Source organism: Pseudophryne corroboree, chromosome 12 (assembly GCF_028390025.1).
Source record: "Pseudophryne corroboree isolate aPseCor3 chromosome 12, aPseCor3.hap2, whole genome shotgun sequence".
Classification (NCBI taxonomy): domain Eukaryota; kingdom Metazoa; phylum Chordata; class Amphibia; order Anura; family Myobatrachidae; genus Pseudophryne; species Pseudophryne corroboree.
In genome coordinates, this window is record NC_086455.1 from 148,797,902 (window position 1) to 148,815,299 (window position 17,398).

A 17,398-nucleotide genomic window follows, 5' to 3' on the forward strand; every position below is an offset into this window, starting at 1 on the left:
GCTTTCTGATCACTCACTGACAGAGTAAAAATCTTGCAAAGGTGCACAGGTTCCTAGTTATAGGAGATATCTTCCATATAATGTGCATTAGTGAAGAAAGTGCTGAAGTGCAGAAAGTGCTGTGCTTGACTCCTGTGGTTCTCGGTTACCTTTAGATGACCGGAAATAATGCTGATAAAAGTCTTAAGAAGTAGTGAAGCTGGGGTGCCTTATCCCAGGTGGATGGCAGCAGCAGTAAATGGTGCTGGGATCCTGTAGATAGCAGCTAGTGTCGGATCGTCACTCTCCACAATGTGGAACAAACTGCTCAGGTGCCTTCTGGAGAGATTGATGCAGGTAAAGAGCTGTATAGGGTAACCCAAATCCCAGTACATCAGGGCAGCCAGAATTACAAGCGATCCTGCCAAACTAGAAGCAACCCTCAAGAATGTAACCGAGAGGTTCAAAAGCAGAGGGTACAACAGTGGATCTCTACGTGAATGCGAGCAAAAAACAGCAGCTATGAACAGAGAAGACCTTCTGAAACCCAAACACAAGATCGAACAGGCCATTATACCATTTGTGTCACAATACAATACTTCCAGCGCTGTGGTTCCACGAGCCCTTAAAGCCCTTTGGCCTATTGTCACAACTGACAAAAATCTGACTGAATTACGAAACAAAAGGCCCATGATGTGTCATACTAAAGGAAGAAGCATAAAAAATTACGTTGTACATTCAGACATCACAGGATTTGATATCACACCAGCCCCCAACTTCTTAACCAAATCAGCAGGCTGCTACAAATGCCTAGGCTGTGAAACCTGTAAATTCATGATTACAGGTTCTAAATTCACATCCACCTCAACGGGAGCAACGTACAACATCAAACATGTGCTTTCCTGTACAACGACACATGTCGTCTATGTAATCACATGCCCATGTAAGTACCAATACGTGGGTAAAACCATACGCAACGCCAGGGAACGCTTTGCATTACATAGATCTGCCCTCAAAGCTGCATTAGCAACTAAGAAGTCGGAGCAACCGGTCGCCAGACACTATTTGGAAAAGCAACATACTCTAAAGGACCTACAGTTCCAAATTATAGACCACATACCTCCCAATTTAAGAGGCGGTGACAGGGCTGGCACTTTACTTAAACGAGAAGCCACCTGGATGTTCAGATTGGACACTGTCAGACCGAAGGGTCTTAATGACAGAATACAATGGAGCGTTTTCTAAAAAATACCGCACATCCACAGTCATCCATCTAAATGACTGCTACATATGCTTATAATCTGCCACAGTCGGGACTTCTGCCTATACATTTCTGGGTCGAAGCCCATATAACATGCCTCAACTATACATCTATAAGATACAGGTCTTCCCTTTAACCGGCAGAATGTTAAGCGCCCCTTATCCTAGACATTCCAATGCATAGTTATTGCTTAAACTTGTTTATATATGTTTATATATGTTCATACATGTTTATATATGTTTATATATGTTTACATATGTCAGTAACCTTTATATATCAGGCAATAACACATGCTGCTTTCGATCACCCCAGACAGTTACGTTCTCCAATTTGATGCAACACTTCAAAATTGTTTCTTCCCACTTTATAACACTAATCTTACACTTTTACACTTTTGCACTTTCCCAGCCTGATTCACCCATCCTCTGCGACCCCGACATTCGCGTCAACCATAAGCATCCAGGACAAGCACGGCGCGTCAGGTTGCCACGGTGACGCGATGGTCCGTTACGCACAGGAACATCACGTGAACACGGCGCACATACGTCATCACACCCGGGACGGAAGCACCACGCTCCTCCGGCCGTTGCTGTTCTTCCCACTCGTGGGTCTCCTTCACTATAAAGGTAACTGTTTTATGTTTTCTTATCACTCTGTATTTTGGCTCACCTAGACAAAGGGGCTTGCGCGCCCCGAAACGTTGGAACACCCAGCCTGTATTATGGAATAAAAAGCACCAGCACTTTATCTTCATTTGGCTTTGTCAGTCTCTGAGTGCCGCTGTTTGCTATACAGCTCTTTACCTATATACATGTGTATATATATATGTGTACTGTATGTGTGTGTATATATATATATATATATATATGTATGCATGTTTAATATGCTATGTATATGTGTATATGGGTTCACTAAGATCTCCCGGCGGTCGGCCTCCCGGCGACCAGCATACCGGCGCCGGGAGGCCGGCCGCCGGCTTACCAACAGTGTGGCGAGCGCAAATGAGCCCCTTGTGGGCTCGCTGCGCTCCGCTCGCCATGCTACGCGCGCCACACTATTCTATTCTCCCTCCAGGGGGGTTGTGGACCCCCACGAGGGAGAATAAGTGTCGGTATGCCGGCGGTCAGGCTCCCGGCGCCGGTATGCTGGTCGCCGGGAGCCCGACCGCCGGCATACTGAAGACCACCCGTGTATATGTATGTGTGTGTGTATGTATATATATATATATATATGTGTGTGTAGATATATGTATATATATATATATATATATATGTGTAGATATATATATATATATATATACACACACACACACACACACACACACACACACACTAGTTTTACGGACCCAGCATATACTGGGTTACCTCAGTCCCCACCCCAGTGATTGGCTCCGCCCAGTTCTGGAAACCCCCCCATGCAAATCCTGCGTTTGCCACTGACAGCAAACCTTCTTGCCACAGCTCGCATTGATGTGCCATCCTGGATGAGCTGCACTACCTGATCCACTTGTGTGGGTTGTAGGGAGGTCATACAGGCATGTGGAGACCACACACACTACTGAGCCTCATTTTGACTTGTTTTAAGGACATTACATCAAAGTTGGATCAGCCTGTAGTGTGTTTTCCCACTTTAATTTTGAGTGTGACTCCAAATCCAGACCTCCATGGGTTAATAAATTTGATTTCCATTGATAATATTTTTGTGATTTTGTTGTCAGCACATTCAACTATGTAAAGAACAAAGTATTTAATAAGAATATTTCATTCATTCAGATCTAGGATGTGTTATTTTAGTGTTCCCTTTATTTTTTTGAGCAGTGTATATATATATTATATATATATATTGGTACCCAGCAGTACTCAGGCAGACTGAACTTCAATTTTTAAAGTAGCATTCTTTATTTATTGGACGCAATAAAGAATGCTACTTTAAAAATTGAAGTCTAGTCTGCCTGAGTGCCACCAGATACCACTACATGTATGGGGTCAGCTCATTGACTCCTGGAGGGAGCCGCAGCGAGTAACACTTGGAATCTATTGTTTGAGTGCTGGGTGACTGTCTTCTAGTATATATATATGTATATACATAGTAGAATGAGGAAATGTCCGGCACTTACTGCACATCCACAATGGACCTGGGTGCCCTCCACAGCAAATGGTAGTACAAGTAGGCAAAAAGTCAGCAGCACTTGGGATTAAGTTAAAATGACAACTTCTGTATTTGTGCAAAAATACACATATGGCCAACGTTGCAGTGCCCATAGCTCCTTTGTCAAGGCATGAACATTGTGAAATAAGACCCACTTACCTTAAAAAGCCTGTGAACACCTACGCGTGAGGAGAAGCAGGGCCAGGCACCATTCACTCTGGTGACCGCCGGATCACTTTCGGCGTCTCCAGGAAGTGACGTTGCGCAGGGTCTGTATCGTGGTTACCGTGGCAAGTCGTGACGCTTTCCACTGCTGCTTCGCCCGCCCTGCAATGTGAAAAGAAAAACAAATAGTGCACCAAAACTGTCCCTATGTGTTTGGAGGAATTAGGAAAAGCAAAAATGACTAATTAAAACTAAAAATGTGATGTATGTGAGACAATGTGCTGCAGTGAGTACTATGCAATATGTAGATCGTGCACACCAAGGATGCGTGAAGCTCAGAAAGGGCGTGTATAGAATAACAACTAAGTTGCTGTGAACTCTAATCAAAGCTGTACAGTGACAGATGTAGAGTAAGGTGTAAATAGACTACCCAATAATAAGGCTGCTATAAATATTTGATTAAGGATTATGGCAGAGAGAATCTAGAGACGGTCATATTGGTATGCAAAATGCACATATCTACTGGAACTGGTCCTGATGTGTACGGGTCAATATAACACTGCACTCGGTGATCCACAGTATCCCTGTGACTGTTTAAAGATGGACAGACTCTAGTTAGTGTGGATCTAGATGATAAGTGGTGAAGCCCATGTTGAAATAGTCATGGCTCTGATGAATGTATTGGCCTATCATGAATGATTTCTCTATTAACCAGAGCCTGTGGTGCATGTATCACTAACTCAGTGGTATATAAAGAAGGACTGGTGAAATAAAAAAGGGGATTGTGTAACAATTAAAAAGCAAAACATGTTAGTTCACTAGAAATGTGGTATGGGGATGCTGTTGGGCTGATACTGTACCTAACAGTGAAGGCACCACAGAGCAAGTGAACTAAACAATAAGTTGCTGACTAGTAAGAATAGAGAAGTAGGATGCTAGAAAAGGAAAGAAAGTAGCACCAGGGCCCATATTTAATAAGTCCAAAATTGTGCTATTAGTGCCATTTGGAAGAGGAAATGAAAAGAGGTTATTGTCCGCTCTATGTAGAATCAGAAGTTGTTCCATTGTATTTTTTCATTGAGGCTATTCAGATGAAAGGTCTCCAATTTGAATATCCAGCGGGCTTCCAGATTAAATAACTCCTGCTCTTATCTCCTCCTCTTAAACTGGGTGGAATGTGGTCAATCACCATATGCCTCAATGAATCAACCGTATATCCCTTCTCCCCAAAATGATGTGCCACTGGTTGATCCGATCTTCCTTTCTTAATGGCTGCATTAATAGCATATCTGTGAAGAGCCATTCTTTGTCTCAGAGTGGTAATAGTTTTTCCCATGTAGCCAAGGCCACATGGGCATGTAATGAGGTATACCACATGGGTGGTCGTGCAGGTCATGACATGTTGCAATTTGTAGATTAAGTTCTTTCTTGGTTGTTTAAAAGAGGAGCCACTGGCCATGTTCTTACACGTGGTACACCACAGGCATTTGTAGCAGCCTGGGGGCTTGGTGAGGAAGTTAGTGGATAGAGATTGTGAGAAACCAGTGATGTCGGATTGAACTATGGTGTATTTAATGTTCCTTGGTTTGGAATACTGTTGTGCTTATGGTGTTGTTGTTTATTGAAACTTGTACAACCAGGAAATTGATGGTATTCAGTTCACTTTGATAGGTGAACTTGATGCAGGATGATGTCTGGTTAATGTCTTCCATCATGGAGTTGAATAAATCCTTACCTCCAGTCCACAGCATAAATACATCATTGATGTATCTGCAGTAGGTCAATATATGTTGTGCCAAACTGTGGGCAAAAAAGATGTTATGTTTCCCATGGCACACCCGGTTTGCTGAAGGTAGAATCTTCCATCAAATAAAAAAATATTTATTTTTAAAGTTAATCCAAGGAGCCGCATAAACAGATCCACATCCAGATCCTGTATATCGTTCAGACTGAGCAATTCTCTCATGGCCACCAGGCCTTCCCCATGTGGAATGCTTGTGTACAAGCTGCAAATGTCCATAACGCACAGCAAAGTGCCTGTAGGGATTAAAGGAACTTTACCCAAAAGAGATAGAAAATCCATAGTGTCCTTGATGAATGTAGGTTGTTTTGTTTCCAGTAGTTGGAGGATGCAGTCCAGAAATTGGGATACTGGTTGGTACAGCGAAGCTCTTGCTGAAATTATGGACCTCCCAGGTGGCCTAGTCTTGTCTTTGTGTATTTTAGGGACTGTGAAAAAGATTGGGACCACTGGGTGGTCTTGTGTTAGTGCCTTATGTACTCTCTGTGAAATGTGTTTCTTATTTAGTGCCTCATCCAGAATAGCATCCAGTTCCCTTTTGTAAATTAACGTAGGATCTGCGGCCAGTTCTAGGTACATCTGTGCATCAGACAACTGTCTCATTATTTCAGTGCGGTAATCTCCCAAGTTCTGGATAACAAGTCCGCCTCCCTTATCTGCTGCTCAGAGAATTACATCTCTGTAGTTTCTCAGGTCTTTCAGCGCAGCTCTCTCCAATTTGGACGTTATTGCGTTGGCCAATGGGTGTTGCATTATAGCATCTAACAGAGGCCCTCATTCCGAGTTGATCGCTCACTAGCTGCTTTTAGCAGCAGTGCACACGCTAGGCCGCCACCCTCTGGGAGTGTAACTTAGCTTAGCAGAAGTGCGAACGAAAGGTTAACAGAACTGCTCGTAAAAATTTTCAAGCAGTTTCTGAGCAGCTCCAAACCTACTCCTACCTTGCGATCACTTCACTCAGTTTAGTTCCTGCTTTGACGTCATAAACACGCCCTGCGTTCGGCCAGCCACTCCCCCGTTTCCCCAGGCACGCCTGCGTTTTTACCTGTCACGCCTGCGTTTTTTTAGCACACTCCTTGAAAATGGCCAGTTACCACCCAGAAACACCCACTTCCTGTCAATCACTCACCAATCAACAGAGCGACAGAAAATCGTCGCTCGACCTTGTGTAAAACTGCATAGTTTTGTGTGAAAGTACTTCGCGCGTTCGTACTGCGGCCCGTACGCATGCACAGAAATGCCGCTTTTTCACCTAATCGCCGCGCTGCGACCAAAAGCAGCTAGCGATCAACTCAGAATGAGGGCCAGAGTCTCCAACAGACGGGTGAATGTTTTTAAGGAGGGATTGGTGAACTGTGGATCAAATTTTGATGTAGACCGCTGGGCCATGAATTTGTCAAGAATAGAAGGAATGTTCTCAATTGGTTGTTGCTGGAAGTACTCCTGGAGGCGAAGCTTACACGAAAAATTATGTAAATCAGTTTTCCAAGTGAATTCATTGTGCCTGCTCGTGGGAATATAGGACAGGCCTTTGTTCAAAATGGCTACTTCAATAGTGGAAAAACATCTATCTGAAAGATTGTATATTAGATCTTCTTCTTTCCGGTTAGATTTTTGTTGCCTCTCATTTTGGCCCCACCTACAGGTGGGCATCCTTTTGGGCTGGTATTTCTGGGAGTAGAAGGTTTCCTGCCTAAAGGTATCCCACTTAGAGACTGTGTTTCCTCTGGTATAAAAAAAATTACAAACCATTGTGTACATCCATCATAGCATAGCGGGGGTCGTGCTGCATGGAGCGCCAGCTATCCTGAGGGAAACTTCGGAGGGAACCAGCTACTAGATGGTTCAATTAGTCTTTCGCCCGTATACCCAGGTCGTACAAACAATTTGCATATCAGGATCACTGCGAACCTCCACCAGAGTTTCCTTTGGCTGCACCCTGCCCAGGCATAGTTCACAATCTTTCAGGTAATATCACTCGCACTCATGTTCCACCTCCACGATGGAATGGGTGAGACGGGCCGATGGTGCGGCGGTGATTGGATTCCACCTCAGCTGGGGCACCCCGGCCCTCACCTTCAGTTTTGCTGCGAGCCCTCCAACCTGCATGTACATTAGGCTCCTTGGTCCATGTTTCCCTCAGGATAGCTTACCCCCGTACTTGCTGATTTTGGCACTATGGGTGCTATGATGGATGAACACAATGTTTTATGCTGAGCCACCATTCCTTGAAATTAATTTATGAGTGCACATCCTGGGTGAAAATAAAAGTATGTGGTTTTCTATAATGATTGAGTGCCCATTTCTACATTGTTTATGGTTATCTGGACTTTGATGGAACAGACTGAAAGGAGTACCGCTTTTTTATGATTACTGGAGAGTGCGAGTGTTTACAAAAAACTGTATATATATATATATATATATATATATATAGTGACAAGAACACTGGAATAGTGTTTGAGGGCAGGTATGTTTGTCCCAGGTTCTTGTCTTACATGTTTTAGAAAATTAAAACTTCTAGGAAAATGTTTTGTTTTGTTAGAACCTTTTCAGTTTGCTGGAAAAGCTGGATAAGGGCCCTGAGAGAGAGAGGGCAAGTTCCAGACATTGGGCCCAGTTTAGATCTTTGGCCTCACAGAGGGCTAATGAGGGCTTTCAGCTGTGCAAGAGCCTTATAGGGCTGCTAGCCTGATTAGTGTGTGCAGACTGCCTGGGGAGACTGCAGAATCTCTGTGAGAGAAATACGGCTCCTTATACAAGTGTGCCATACAGTATTGACTGGAAAACTCTGTGTTTTTGTTTAGAGAAGTTAGGAATGTCTTGTGTTTAGTTAATGCCGGACAGGCAAGGTATTTTCTTTTGATGTTTGTTTTATTTTCTGCTTAATAAAACTGGTTGCAGTCAGTTGCACCACAAACTGGACTTGTATGATTTCTCAGCTGCTTCATGCTGCCATATACCCAGGGAAATGGCGTCCTGTTCCCCTACAGTGTTACAATATATATATATATATAACCAAGCTAAACCCCGGCACTCCAGACTTACGTTTGTCCTGCTCAGGTGCCTTCCCCTCAGAGCTTAGATCACTGCTGCATATTTTCCACAGGGTTGGCGGCATTCAGAGACTTTACAATCAAAGTAGTGAACAAGCCCCCCAGGGCAAACTTTAAAGTGACATTTCGGGGTTTTCTCCCATTCCTCAGACCGTCTGAGGAAGGAGAGAAAACCCTGAAACATCACATTAAAGTTTGCCCTGGGGGGCTTGTTCACTACTTTGATTGTAAAGTCTCTGAGTGCCGCCCACCCTGTGGAAAAAATATATATATATATATATATTGGTTTTAGTATATGACAATGATTTTACCATTTTTCTACACTTCTCTTTTCCGACTAGTTCTTACGCCTCTACACCAGGTTGTAGTTAAAGCTATCAGATTTTATTTTTATTAGTTAATTCACTCACTCATTAATGAATTAATGTATTCATTTATTTATTAACTAAGCATGTCACTGAATAAATATTTGAATGTTTTGTTATATTAAAAAGATCTTCTAATTTCGTCCATTCAGTTTTTCCTTGTTCAATATTAAATTAAAATTATCTAAATGTATTCAATTAACACCACCCTATAAAACAACACCTACAGTATTCTCCCAGTATATTTTACAAAATGTATTCTAGTAAACTTTCTGCTCTTTCACTTTGTCCCATACACAAAACATATTAGTCATCTACTAATTACTGTAAAGATCCTGATAGCAAAGCTTTGCTGGTCACTAAGTACTATACAGACCCCCAACACATCTGTTAAGATCTTTATTGCAAAAGATCGTTATTCACTAAGTACTATGAGGACCCCCCTCACTCCCCACACTTGGCATTCAATTAATGACACCACTGAGTAGTGTGTCATCACTTTACATGATAAAAGACCTTGAATTGGTTTTTCACAATACTCCATTACTTTGTTAGCAGTTTGCCCCGTGCTTTGAGGCTGAAGGAACACAAGGAGATTGCCACACTCTGAATGTCTCTTTTTTCTCTCTTTGATTTATTTGAATTTTAATCATTATATCTAACAGCAAGTCTAATAGTTTTGGTGTCATGAATCAACATGTGTTTGTTTCTTTCAGTCACATTTACTGACAGTCATTTTGCGTTACTATGACTTATTTCTCCAATCATTTTATACCTATTTAAACATTAGTAATAACAATGCATCAAATTGAAATTAAGTGTAACAGACTGAAACTATCCTTTACACAATAACCTGCTGTCTTTTGCTATTATTAATGTTGGAAATCATTGAAATCAGGGCCGGTGCAAGGTCTCTTTGCACCCTAGGCAACGCTTCAGCCTAGCACCCCCTAACATACAAACCCCACCACCACCACACCTCTCGGAGGAGAGATGCAGGTGGCCACTAAGTGGACTGGGGTGAATTGCATCATTATACATATACAGAGAAAAGGGACAGCACTCAAGGACCTTTAAAGTGATAAACATATTGTCACAATATAAGGTCACATACGGTCACAACATTTTGTGACTTGGTTCACAATATACTTTCACTGTAAAAACCTTGAGTGCCATTTATTCTTTATATACTGTATAATACTGTATATGGGGTCTGGTAGGGATATTTAATTGGAGTTGGGTATGGGATGCCGCCGGTCAGAATACCAACAGTGGCATCCCGGCCATTATAATATGGACATTCTGAATGACATTAGTTAACCTTTCCCCTTATCCTTATCCTAACCCTCCCTGCAGCCTAACCCTAACCCTCCCCGGCATACATTCTGGATCTCGGCTGTCGGGATTCTGGCGTCATATATTTGTATGCTCCTTAATGTGTTCCATGCCTTCATCTGAAAGTTCATTACTGACACACATACAGAGATATCCTTCATTTTTTGCAAGATGAATTCAGTGGTGCCCTTCAGTGGCCAGCGCCCCTAGGCAGCCGCCTAAAGCTGCCTAATGGTAGAGCCGGCCCTGATTGCAATTAGTATTAAGGTAATTTTACAGTATATAAGTTCTAAAGACATTCACATTTATTTGTAAATGACTGAAATGATCGTTAAACAGTCTGCGGACATCTAGAAGGCACCAAATAAAGGTTGCAGATCTGTGTAAAATGGTCACACAGGTTTTATGTTTCAATTTTATTTTATTCTTTCAATGTTGCCACTGTCTGTAAATTAGACGTCATACCCTGTGTACTAACACACATAGGGGGTCATTCTGAGTTGATCGTAGCTGTGCCAAATTTAGCACAGCTATGATCATGTACCCAAACATGCGAGGGGACGCCCAGCACAGGGCTAGTCCACCCCGTATTCTAGCCGCCCCCTCCAGCACCAGTACAAAAGCATCGTACAGTGCCGATGCTTTTGTACTTGTTGAGTAACTCCTGGCCAGCGCAGCACCTGCGGCTTGCCGGGAGTTGCTCGTTGCTGTCCCTGGTCGCAGCGGCTGCGTGTGACGTCAGTCAGCCGCCTCGGCCTGCCCCCCGCACGGTCTGGCCACAACTGCGTTGGCCAGACCGCACCCACAAGACGGCGGCCAAACGCCGCCGTGCCACCCCCTCCCGCCCAGCGACCGCTTCTGCCTGTCAATCAGGCAGAGGCGATTTCTAGGGAATGACAGCCTTCGCCGTCCAGCATGCGCCGGCACACTGCGGCGCCGGCGCATGTGCAGTTTGACCCGATCGCTGCGCTGTGAACAACTGTAGCGAGCGATCGGGTCAGAATGACCTCCATAATTTGCAGACGTAGAGACTTTTTGCAGCACATTTGTACATGCTTTTTAAGTGTCCCATGTATTATATTTCTCTGTCTGTTATCATATTTAAATATGCAATACTTTTGAAACATACATCTACGTACGCATATGGAAGACCATGTTTTTTTGGGCAGATACTGTGCACTAGCTAGTGTGATTTGCACATTTCTAGCTTTTTTGTGGCATGTTTGTTTAAATACATTTTTCACCTGTTATATTTACATCCTTTATTCATTATTTTATTTTATTTTATTTCTGATCCTTTCAAATTCAATGTATGGAATACTTTATTGTAATACTACTAATTTGGTGCCATATTATACTGTATAAGAAATTTAGCAGCTTTGCGTTAATCATATTTATAAAATTCCTACTATTAAAATCCATCTGCTGTGTCTGAAACTGGGATGATGGCACCATCTATGGGTAGACAAAGCCAATTACATCAGATATTTTATGACATTTTTATGATTATTACGTCTTATGTTTTGTGATATTTATATACAAAATTGTCATTATTTTATATTAAATATTTATGCTTCTGATGAAGAAGGCAAGTAGGTCCATGAAAACCTCATGAGGTAGACTTTCTCTTATGATTCAATTAATTAATTTTATTTAAAGGTTTTTTCATGAACATTAATTAAATTATTTCTAATAATTTAGTTTGGTGTTCTGAAAGCTATCTGTTTCAGAAAGGTGTTTGCTGTATCATCAGATAATAATACATCTGTTCACATTAAATGACAGTTTTATTTTGACAGTTTAAAATGTTTATATTACCAAGGTTCTAAGCTATCAGTACAGAAATCATACTTTTCTCACTATAAAAAGGTGAATAAACCTCTAAGGGGGAGATTCAATTGTTTGAAAAGTCAGTTGGGTGTCTGTTTTTTCCTATCTAATAGACAGGAAAAAACAGACACCCAACTGACTTTTCAAACATTTGAATTCCCCCCCTATATGTTTAACCTTTTATTAATTGTTATGTTCAGTGTGGACATTATGATTCTCCATTGTTATTCCACATGCACAAGAGAGAGTCTTCTATCACTTACTGTAAAATTCAGGTATGACTTGTATAACATGGTTTTAAAAATGAGACAAATTGATATAGGGGAGTTTTTTAATACTGTTTTTAAATGTTTTTAGTCATGCATTTTTCTTTTCTTCTTTGTTAGTTATGGAAAACTGTCAAAAATGCCCTGATGACCAGTGGTCAAATCCCAGTAGAGATCAATGCATTTATCATCCATTACATTTCTTATCTTATGACGATTACCTGGGAACAACATTAGCAGTGGCTGCCACTCTCTTCTCTGTAATGACTACATTAGTGCTGTGGGTCTTTGTTTAACACAGGAACACTCCCCTAGTGAGAGCAAACAACTATAAACTTAGCTATACCCTCCTAGTGTCTCTTATCATATGATTCCTCCTCTCATTCATATATATTGGCCATCCTAATGGTGTGACTTGCCTCATGAGACAAACAACTTTTGGATTGATGTTTGCTGTTTCCATATCCACTGTACTTTGCTTGACCATTACATTTGTCATTTGGTTCAGTGCCATCAAAACTGGAAGCAGACTACAAGAATGCGTGGGTACAAATATGTTGTATCCACTTGGCTGTTTTTTTATGTTCTTTAGGAGAACTGGTAATATGTGGGACTTGGTTGATATGTGCACCACCATTTGTTGATCATGAAACCAAAACAAATCCTGGAGAAATGATTGTACAGTGTAACGAAGGCTCTGTTGTTGCTTTCTATTCTGCCATCATCTACATTGGGATGTTAGCAATTTTTAGTTTTATTATTGCATTTGTGTCTAGGAAGCTTCCTCATAGTTTCAATGAAGCTCAGCACATTACCTTCAGCATGCTGGTGTTCTGTAATGTCTGGATGTCATTCATTCCAACATATCTTTCCACTAATGGCAAATATATGGTGGCTGAGGAAGTGTTTGCTATCATGGCATCTAATGGAGCATTGCTGGCCTTCATATTTTTACCCAAATGTTACACTATACTGCTAAAACCTGAACGCAATAAGAAAGGAGACATTACAGTAAATGTAATATTGTGGTGAAAAAAATAGTAACTTAAAATGTATAATACTACTTTCTTTTATTTGCTCTATTATTTTAAGTTGGTACTGTATATATTGTATGTACTGTATTGCCACAGCTCATCTTTAAACAAAATATATTATTTATTAACTTGGTGTAAGAATTGTCTTTTACTTATTGAGCAAAAAATAAAATAAAAGCAATGCTTTGTTCTTATTTGGTAAATTAAATTTTGGTACTTAATTGGCAATTTATTTTCCCAAAGACTCCTCAGAAAAGGTATTGGGTTTTTTAATGATTGAATTAGGTCAAGAATATATATTTAAATCTTATCCAAAATTTATATATTCCAAAATAAATAAATAAATAAATAAATAAAATAAATTAAGATTTGTAAAATATTGTGTTTTCCCCCCCCAAACATTGGAACATCGTGACCATCACCATCAGACCATCGGAACAATGCAATCATCACAACTTTGATTTCTTCTGAATAGCTGCCAGGTTCACACTGGGGGGCTGAAGGGAGTTAATTTACATTTCCTTGGTGTCTGCTCCTCTTTGTATCTGCCAGGTGTGGGGTTCTGCTGTACTGACCGATCAGCAGTGATTGCACCTACTTCAGGATGTACGGGATGCAGTTACATTGCCGGCACTCAGGAAACCAGCAGTCCCCATACCAACGCCGGTCTGATATACATGTTGTATGTCCTAAAGATGGTGCATTTAGTACTGAAACAATTCTGACAATGGCACTGTAATATGATGATATTTTAATACACATATATAAACAGTCTAATCACAGTATTATGACAACCAGCTAATAGCCAGAGTAACTGCTTCGGAGCCTCATACGCAGCAGTGGTGGTAACCGTGGCAAAAAGTTATTACAATTAGAGTCACAGTGGATCCACAGCCACAGGTTATAAACTATGCGCTCCAGTGGGTTAAAGGACTCTTTGGGTCTTATTCATTTTTTATAATGTGTTTGTTTAGTGCTTTGTGCACCTGTGATGTAAAATAAGTATCTGTTGCAGCAGTCTTCGTTATAGAAGGATATCTGATTTCATACTAAAGTGTAAGATTATAATCATTGTTATGATATAAAAATATTGTTATGATATATAAATATATGCTTATGTGGTTTACATTATATTAACTATAGGTTCACAAATTGCAGTGATGACTTTTTCACATCATCAGCTGAATCACAGTAATACAGTATACAAGAGGTGCGGTACTCCCATGATTCACTCCAAACCGCATAATACAGTTTGGAGTGAATCATTGGAATGTCATACCTCTCGTATACTAATATTTTTTTTTTCACGAATATACCCGCAGATCTCTCTTTTTTTATATTTTTGATCTCATTCTTTCCTTTTTAGTAAATATATATATATATATATATATATATATATATATATAAAAAATGAGATTGGTATGGTAGAACCACCTCTCTTTTAGCATTAGCATATAGAAATATAGGTGATACTCATACCGTGTGACGTAATGCAAATTTTGGCTCATACCGTGCAACGTAATGTGAATTTTGGCTCATACTGTGTGATATAATGTGAATTTCAGCTTGTACCATGTACCGTATTGTGTATTTCGGCTCATACTGCATGGCATAATGTGAATAAGGGGCACTACTGTCAGTAGCTGGTGAGCATGGGCACATGTGTAACAAGTGCTGGTGTCCTGCGGAGGGGGGCATCCTGATGCCATAGAAAGAGGCAGATGTGTCTCTGACGGCACATGTGTACATTTTAAAATCTACTTGTGTTATGTTAAAACTCAAATGTTAGGCCCCCTAAATCTCCCGTACTTTTCTGAGTGGCCAACTCAAAATCAGGCTGTAGGTGCTGGGGGGGTGCAAGGGAGGTGTGCGTGTGTGTGGGAGGGGAATGCATATGCACTTAGGTTCGCCACTCTCTAGTTCCGACATTGGGGAAGTGTAAGCAGCGATAGGGTGCAGCTGAAGCTAGGACTCTGGGTTATGCCCTACCGGCCGGCGGTCGCACCATTATGTTTCATTTTATTTTTCTGGGATGTATTATATCTACTTTATTATTAATAATTAGAGAGAAATTAGATTAAGTCATTTGATTTTACTGAGAGAATGTAAAATAGTGCTAGACACACCCAAAAGGTGGTGCTAGACATGCCCCTCCTGCAGTGCACCCACTAATAAAATTAGCTGTGCACGCCTATGGTAATATGTTAGATAATAATAATTCTTTTAAGAATTTTTTGAGGAAATTAAGTATATATGTCACACTATTTATGAATATGCGTATGCACACACTCTATATATGGACTGAGCTAGGTTTTAAAATAAAAAATATGCCAGTCTTCTGTAATATGTTGCTTGAGAAATAGAAATACATTTTAGCAATGCACTTTAGTTCTCATAGTTGATATAATATTGTGATGAGTCTGTTTCAATATATGCTTCTTATTTGGATGTTTTTGTTGTCAGCATTACCAAGGTCACGCAGCCAGGAGCCGGGAGTGCTCGGCTGGAGCTGCGGGCGGCGTGACGGAGGACAATGCTGGTGGGGGAGGTCAGATGGGTAAGTTTTAGCTATTTAATGTACTTTTTGTTCACTTGATGTTTGGTCTGAATAAGGGGAGCACGGCCCCGAAACGTTACCACGTAAATACACAGTTTTGGATGATTTACAGTCTCAGAGTACCACCTCGTTATTTTACAGCATGCTTTAAGGGTTAATCCCTTGGGGAAGGCACGGGAGCAAGCAAGCCCGGTCATACAAAAAGTATATATATATATATACATACATACATACAAACAAATATAAAACCACAGCACTCGGCACCCCAGAAGAGGGTGCAATGTCTGCACTCACCACTCATAAGGTAGGGTGCATGTAGCCCATAGCCACCTACTTAAATATATACAAACAGAAAATTCAGCACTCACCATCGCAAGCTCACTTATCCTCACAACATCAATAGATAAATTATGGGGGTTTAGTTAGTGATTTGGCCAATGCACGGAAGCCTGCAAACCGCTCCCCAAGGTACCCCACCTTCTTGCAGGTCCTACATTATCACAGAGTCTTAAAGACTTCATCCTGGAGGCAGTCCAGGATAAAGGTGCATGCTGCACCGAAACAGTTCCGTCGACTCTGACAATGATTCTGACAATACAGAAACATACAGTATGGATGGGTGATTATATTGTATCCCATGTTTATGACTGTAGTTTGTGGAAACTATTTTTGATATGTCCAATGTTTTGGCCACAATATATCATGGAGTTTAACTTCTTGATGGATTGAAAGGAATTTTTTACTGCTGAATGGCGTGCTGTCCAGTGTATGTATGTATATATATATATATATATATATATATATATAAAAACATATACAACGAGGTGGCACTCCTGGACTCCATTCAAGTGAAAAAAAAGGTGCTTTTATTTGCATTGTTTCCAGGTACTCCCCACCGTCATCAGGACACACCATAGGTATATGATATGTGTATATGTGTATATATATATATATATATATATATACACTGTATACTGCAAAGTCCTCAAGTGCCATCCAACTTATTGCTGCTGATATTTACACAAATTTCCCATGCTGGAAAAGGACACAGGGGTGAATGTACAATTTGTATTTGTTTTTACTAAGTGTCGAGCTGTGCTACTATATACTATATATATGTACACACACACTTACATACAGATACATTGGAAATCTTATAGATCTCTGCAAACACATAACTGAGCATAGCCAACAGTTAACGCCATGTATGCCCATGACACATACATAATCAACTTAGTTTATATTCAAACTCCCCCCCCCCCCCCCCCCACACACACACACTCAATTATGCCAGACAACTGAGAGTGGAAATAAGAATGAGTACTAAATAGCTCTGAATTACCCATAATTATTTAAAAAAAAAAAAAAATTATCACCCTGACCAACCCGACTTATTGTCACTTTGTATCTTTTTGTTTTCATTGGAATGTATAGCCTGGCTGAATGCAGTGCTTCTCTGTGGCCATTTATGGAGCAAGTGTGCTTACATGGAATTTTCCCTTTAAGAACAGCAAATTGATCACAATCTCAGGGAGGACATGGTGCCGATCCCCTAATTGCAAGGTCAATTAGGGGAGGAGGTGTTGCTTAATCCAGCTTACCCT